The 7716-nt window shown below is 41.6% G+C and overlaps 1 long non-coding RNA gene across 1 annotated transcript; it reads right to left on the bottom strand.

The window, feature by feature from the left end:
* Positions 1-2878: 2878 nt before the first annotated feature.
* Positions 2879-5906, bottom strand: LOC310886923. Its single transcript, XR_014575542.1, has 3 exons — positions 5433-5906; positions 3589-3744; positions 2879-2995 (listed from the first exon to the last, which is right to left on the bottom strand). It is a non-coding gene; the product is annotated as an uncharacterized lncRNA (long non-coding RNA).
* Positions 5907-7716: the final 1810 nt, after the last annotated feature.

Below are 7716 nucleotides of genomic sequence, written 5' to 3'. Positions count from 1 at the left end.
TCGCTGAGTCGCTGTCCTGTTTCTTATCGGGTTCCCAGGTCATCGACATTTTGTGGTATGGAAATCACCTTGCCTGTCAAACCGGAGTTAGGCTCCGTTCTGCCACGAACTCTTGTGTTAAGGGAAGCTGATGCGGGATGTAAATATTCAGTAAAAAATCTGCATTCGCGCCTGAAGCAGTTTTAAAGAGAAGCTGATTCGATTCCAAAACATCATTCTGACAACTTCACGTTCAATTTTTTAAACACATTCTGCTGCTTATTTGTATTTAAAAACAAATGGCTGTGAGTTGTTTCCAGTCTTTGGAGGTCTGTGGCTTACCACACTAGGTGCTCTAAGCCAACATTCCTCTTCGAACCACGCGCAGTTTCTCTGCTGGCTTTTTAATGAATTGCCCAAGCAAAGGTGTGTGTTGTACACATGACAAAAACCACTCACCGTGTGCAAATTTATGGTGAACACCAAAAAAAAACCCACAACTCACCACCACCACCAAATAAAAACAAACCACCACCCCAAAAATAACACTTTAAAAGGGAAAAACAAACAAACAAACAAAAAGACAACTCATTGAGCAACCCCTCTGCCCCAACCTCATGCAACACAGAATGCTAAAAATCAGCTGGGAATCTGCCTTGCAGGTTGGTGGTTTGAGTCTTAAACGATGAGAGGAGAAACTTAAAATTCTTGAGTGACCATTATTTACTTGTAACTCTGTTTCCTTTGTAAGAGAGAATATGTGAAACAAACGGGAAACCTTTTGAGCCTTACCTGATAATTTCCAAGTGACTTAAAAGAATGCACTCTATCTTCTCTGCAACCACTTGGGGTTTGCCAAGTTCATTAGCTTCTTGAAGACTGCAAATACCAGCTTCTTACCGAGAGCTTGTTCATCTTTTAACAGTTTAACTCACTCCCAAACCTCTTTACTGCTGCATAACTAAATATAGATATATTTTTTTCCGGCTATATTTCATGACTTACACCTCATTAGGCCACACCCTGATCTCACTGAACGTGTGCCACTTGCATATCTCATTTACAACGATGTCAATAAATACAATCGGAAGGTCGCTGCTGCTGCATATATAAACATCGCGGTCTTTTGATCTGAACTGACACACTCACAGAAGACAACACAATCAGCAAGGCAGGGATCTCTGCCTAATTCCAGCAGGCTTCCAGGGAGCAGCTTTGATGAGAAAAAAGAAATGCCCTCTGAAAGGGCGAGGACTACTCCGAGAGGGGTTTTAAATGCTGCTATGAAAATGGCGTACTGACTTAAGGTCCAGGCAGGAGCTGTATCTGCCTCCAGTGTGTGTGCGGGGAGGAGATAAAAAAGATGCAGAAATGAGAAGCTCTTTTTTGTTGTTGTTGTTTCCTCTTCATAAATATTTATATATTCTGAAGCCAAACATGAATGTTTGAATAAAATCTGTAGGATTTTTTTTTTAACCAGGATCTCAGTCGCCAGCTCTTGTGAAGATGGAGAGAAAAGTAATGCTAGAAAGATTCAGCTGGTGAAACAGAGGGTTCTGATTATCCACAGCATGAGGCACCTGGTCTGTTACTGCTGACCTGCATCCAGGCCTCTGTTCTGTACCGCTTTCTCTCTCTGTTTACCACAGCAAAAGGGGCAGTTCTACTAAATGTACCTGATTTGAAATTCCACCTCACATCATTTTTTAACAGTGAACTGGAGTACAAGCACTGAAATCTGAGCAGTACTTATGACATTACCTGCTGGAGCTTTTTGCGTGTTTTTGACAGCTGTCGAAAACCACCAGTATCTAGAAATATGTGAACAACCATGTTCTAGGGCATTTGGACGAGGAAATCATAATGCCTCTGACATGAATTAACTGCGTACTCCAGAGTGCCGTTGCCAAAGACATTCCTCATTGGCTTTGCTGCAAAGAAAAGAACAAGACAGAGAAGAACAAATAGAAAATGGTCTTCACATAACCTGATTATTTGTAAACATGATCATGAATGTAATAAGGCTGGGTTAGGAATATGTGAATACACCAGTGTTAGGAGGAAAGAGGTTGGGAGAGGGACTGCAGAGGAGGCAATCACAGAATCACAGAATCACAGAAGTGTAGGGGTTGGAAGGGACCTCAAGAGATCATCAGGTCCAACCCCCCTGCCAAAGCAGGTTCCTTAGAGCAGGCTGCCCAGGTAGGCGTCCAGACGGGTTTTGAATATCTCCAGAGAAGGAGACTCCACAACCTCCCTGGGCAGCCTGTTCCCGTGCTCCGTCACCCTCACTGTGAAGAAGTTCTTTCCCATGTTGGTGTGGAACTTCCTGTGCTCAAATTTGTGGCCATTGCCCCTTGTCCTGTCCCCACAAACCACTGAGACGAGGTTGGCCAAATCTCTCTGTCTCCCACACCTCAGGTATTTATACACATTGATGAGATCCCCTCTCATTCTTCTTTTCTCCAGGCTGAACAGACCCAGGTCTCTCAGCCTTTCCTCGTAGGGAAGATGCTCCAGGCCCTGTATCATCTTTGTGGCCCTCCGCTGGGCTCTTTCCAGGAGATCCCTGTCTTTTTTGTACTGGGGAGCCCAGAACTAGACACAGTGTTCCAGGTGAGGCCTGACCAGGGCAGAGTAGAGGGGGAGGATCACCTCCCTTGACCTGCTGGCCACGCTCCTTTTAATGCACGCCAGGATCCCGTTGGCCCTCTTGGCCATGAGGGCACACTGCTGGCTCATGGTCAACCTGTTGTCCACCAGGACCCCCAGGTCCTTCTCCTCAGAGCTCCTCTCCAGCAGGTCGTCCCCCAGCCTGTACTGATACGTACGGTTGTTCCTTCCCAGGTGCAGGACACAATAAACTGGGCCATTTCCTTATATGTTGATGAGATATGGTCATTCACAGAGCCTCAAATGTAGCTTCATTGTCCTTTCAGTGTTCTACTGAACACGGTAAATGCCTTATGAAACTGGAAGCAGTTTCACAGATGTTTCCATAATTTACAACGCTACCCTACAATACAAACATTAAAGATGATTCTGTATTGAAAACTTTTAAGTCCTTCATTTAAAGATTGAATACCTAAGAAAAACATACTTTGAAATGCATTATGTAGGGCACAAACATATTTAATGGGTATTTAAGACAGACATTCTATCACTTACGATTTCTCTATAGCTACAGTGTTAGGTAACAGGTTTACTGCTCTATTCATTACCGTTGTTGCCATGTAATGAGAACAAAAAGGCAATTCCAGAAATCTGGAGGCCTAACAGAAAGTAATTTAGAGGCCTAAAAGAATGAAAAAAAATGGCTGTCTTGCATGGATGTACTCCATGCCTTCAAATTGCTAATGTTTTCATCAAGAGAGAAAATTCACAGGCGGATATGAAAACTTTTTACATTTTTGATTATGCAAAAATATATTCTGGAATTGCAAAGTATATGCAAAATATGTGCAATAATATTAACTGAAAGGAGGGATACTCATGAGGATTTAACATGATTTCTTAAACCAAATGAAGTCCACAGATGTAGAGAAAAAAAATCTTAACAAGTTAGGAAAAAGAAGTGTAACCATAGAATACAAATTAGGATTTACTCACTAGGGCTATGACCTCTAACACATTATTTATTCTGTGTTTGCTAGTGCTATCCTTGCTCTATAACTGCAAAAAATCTTTACGGAGTTTCTTCATCTCTTTTGGCAAAACCTTCTCTTGCTCATGTTGCAAGGAAATCTTCCAGGTAGTCCAGATCACCTGCAGAAATCAGAAGCAAGAATAAAGAACGTAAAGAGAAACGGTTTGGCCAAGAACAAATGTAATAAATGGGGTCCTACCTGATTTATTTGGAATTTAATTATTTGATTCTATGCTAAATGGAAATTACTAGATGAACTATAGAAGCTGGAAATTGACAGAAGAATTGTGAAGTAGGTGAAACAACCGACAAAGCAGAGAAAACCTCAAGATGAAATGGGAACCTCAGTGGAGCCAGGTTATTAGCTGGCTTTGGGTTGACTGTACACGATATTTTCATGAATGAGGCAGGAGTCAGCTAGCGTTTTTTTTGAGAAATAAAAACTGTACAAAATGTGATAGTGCAAAATGCAACTACCTGCAAAAGTACTCTTAAATGAAGACTCGGATGGAAATGGCTGGCTGTTTTTTAAGTCAGTCATGAAAAACAAACAAACAAGCAAAAATACACCACAATCCACACTAGGACATGGTTCTGTAAACCTGCAGCTTCACAGCACTTTCTCCTGAGACCTCCCCTGGGCCACCCAAAAAGCTGCTTATCCAAGTTCAAGAAAGATGCTTTCAAGCTGGAAGAAGGTAGCAGCTCAGGATAAAGAAGGAGGGAAGACTAAACAAGATCTGATGACAAGTGGCCACTCCTACGTTCACATCCTGTATTCGAAAGGAAATGAATCTGAGACATCACAACACCAACAAAGACGTAGGAACCCCTCCATGGTCTACAGTGCTGGTTTCCCCTCCTCTAGAGAGACACCATGTTACAGATACTTAGCCACAACTGCTGAAAAAAAAATGCTGCTTCTATAAAGGTGGCCTGCGAGGTGTGACAGATCACTGCTAAATGCCACCTGACGTTACAGCTGGCCAGGGAGACAGATGCCAGCTTTTCTGAAAGCACTAGAGGCTTTGGCTAAGGTTTCGGTGTTGCTGAGGTTTATAAGCAGTTTCTGGTTGAAAGTGAAAGCAAAAGCTCTTTGGAGGGACTTCTGGTTTTCCACGCACTGTAAGCCTGGGATCCTCGTGTGGCAAATGCTGACAACTACTGTATCAAACACTTTTAAACATGGAGTGATATTTTAAGGCGGATAGATTCCTCCTCAAATTGATTTAGCTCCTTTTAAGGACAGGAATTAAACTCTTATGTCTGAGTTGCTTTTAAAAATATCCTTGTGCCAAAAGACCCAAAAAAGAAAGCAAATTACTGCTGTCAGCAAACTCTCCGCTACTTCAATTCTTGATTATAGATGTTTCACTTGATGCTACTGAGGCTTTTCTGCATGTGCATTGTTCTATGAGGTACTGTTGTTCAAACAAAGCCACAAAGGACTTTCAAGCACCAGAAGAATGGAAGCATCATCGAACTTCATGCTTGTAAAAGAAATGTAAATTTGTGCTTTCTCTGGAGAAACATTTACCGTCAGAATCTTGCTCAGCAGGCAGGAAAGAGCGTTCAATTTAAATTATAGGATTAAAATTATGTCACTTTTCAAAATATCTTTTGCCATTACTATAAAGTCAGAGCTGTTTGACAGCATCCCAGGGTGCTGAGCAGTTTTAGCACCAACAGAGACTTTCATTTCCAGAAGTGTAACAGCGCAATAAACTTTTTTTTTTTCACTTGTTGGCATCAGCATCAGCGAATACTCGAGTGCGCGCCTGCATCCCGACTTATCCTGCCTCCTCACCTCGGCACTGATGGTTTATGACTGGGTGGTTTACTGCCAAAAACAGGCATTCACTGCTTGGGTGTGAAACCTTGATGCTGGAGGATGACTGAGCTCCCGACCATGGCACCGCTTCCCTGCAGACCTTCCAGTCCTGGTGTGCTTTCTGTGACGCAGTCAAAAGGAGTGCTTCCTGTAATGTAGTCAAAACTGTGGAAAAAAAAAAAAAAAAAACAACACAATTATTCAAATTATGTTTGGTAATTATGGAAAGTTAGCCTGAGACAAATGTTCATGGGAATGGCTGAAAGTATTTTCACATCATTTTCTTGACTGAAGGCACAGTAAGAAGCTCCATGTGACAAATGACTTCTCTGAGTTTTACCATTAGAAAAGTTATTTAAATACGTTTTTAAGAGATTAATATGAAACGATGAGTTCCACAGTGCTCATTTCCATGGCACCGTGGAGATCTCGGCTCCGCCAGGCATTCATTAGCCCACCAATCTCTTCCTACGACAGAAAAGACACCATCTGAACATGAGGAGCAGTGGCCAGCCAGCACCTGGGTTTGGTGGTTTCAGTCCAGCAGGCACAGAGCTGAGGAGGAAACTGAAGATCTTCAAAACAGAAGTCAGCCTGCAGGTTGAAATCAGGTCATTTTGTGGACCACCTAGCAAAGGATTTAAGAAGTTGAACAGAAATTTGATTTTTTTTCAGCCTTTTTCTGCATCTGTGCACCTGTGCAGCTGCTCTCGCTGGCCAGCCCCAGGCCCATGGAGACAGGCGTGTGTCACCTTGTTCTTTTAGACCTCCACTGCATTATACGCTTGCACATGTGCATGGATGCATACACACACAGAGGTACAGATACCATTTTCTAAAATAAAATGCTACAGATTTTCTCTGGGGATCCCCACCTGCTGAAAAACATCGGTGCCTCCACCATACAGAGGTATAGAAAGACTCCGCAATTCCTACCCCACTTGCTCCTTGCTGGAGAACATAACGTGGGCAAGCGAAGGCTTAAGTTCCCCTTTCCTCGCTCCCTCCCAAGTCAAATTCTTGCATGAATTGGCATAATCACTTCTGGTATCCAAAGGAATTTCAGCAACTGAAATATCCAGTGGCAAAAGGTCCTGTAGTGTTGTAACACAGTGCATAAAGAGCCACCCTTTACACAAAACTTGCCTCTTGCCAGTTTTGTTTCACAACCCCTTGTTCTTTCAGTGGACGTAGCTACCATGACCTCCCACACCAGTTGCTCCGTGTTGCAGTCAACTCCTTTCCCAGCAGAGGAGGTCAAGCCCACTGAATTATTCCTGAATTACATTTTATTAGGTAGACACTGAATTAATGTTAATTCCAACTGACGTTGTCACCTCATTACTCAGGAATAAGTGCAGATACCCCTCCGTCTCAGAGAACTGGGCATTTACTACTCATTAATGCATTTTTGGTACCTTTGTGAGCCTTTCTGCTTTATCTCATACTGATTTAGTTTCTTTACAAGCCTTTGGTGGGACACCTCATTGACTCTCAGTCGTAAATCTAAGAGGACAAACTGAATCCCTCTTGTCCGCTTGCTTTCTGTATCCCTAAAAGATGTCTACAGATCTTCCTCTTACAAAAGGCACATTGCCCCCTTCCTGACATCACACACGTCAGTATTTTTATTCTGTTACAGTGGCGTTTGGTTTTTGTTTGTTTGTTTTTAATACAAATCTTCCTGGTAGATGTCCACATCAGATCTACTGCTCTGAAAACTTACAAAACCCCAGAGAAATTATTTTAAAGAATTGGTGTCAGACTATCGCCCTGGCATTTTCTTGATTGCAGATTCAATTTTAAGTGAAAGATCAGTTTATGTTTCAGCCATCTCAGTCTTTCAAAAGAGGTCCTTCAAAGAGGCTTCCTTAAGCTCCTAGTAAGAATACAGATAAAATTATTATTAATAATAATATAAAAATAAACATAAAATAAAAAAATCCCGGGCCTTACTTCCTCTGCTTCCTTCTAAATGATTTATTGACCATACTCTCTGTCAGGCTTTCTGCTACTGATGATTTTGTAAAATGATTTTCTATTAGTTTTTATATCTTATATATATTTTTTGTTGTTGAATCTTTACATCAAAAATAAATTTGTGTCATTTAATGTAAGTAAACATAGTTGATATATTATTATTATAGAAATAGTTGATATATTGAATGCTGCTTAAATTATCCATATACGTTACTCATGAACAGATGTTAGTATCATCCAAATATTACAACTGCACGTACAAGAGCCAAGGCAAAATCTG

The sequence above is a fragment of the Anser anser genome (genome assembly GCF_964211835.1).
Source record: "Anser anser genome assembly, chromosome: 1".
NCBI lineage: Eukaryota > Metazoa > Chordata > Aves > Anseriformes > Anatidae > Anser > Anser anser.
The sequence above is the reverse complement of the archived record's forward strand: the minus strand, read 5'-3'. Positions and strand labels throughout refer to the sequence as shown.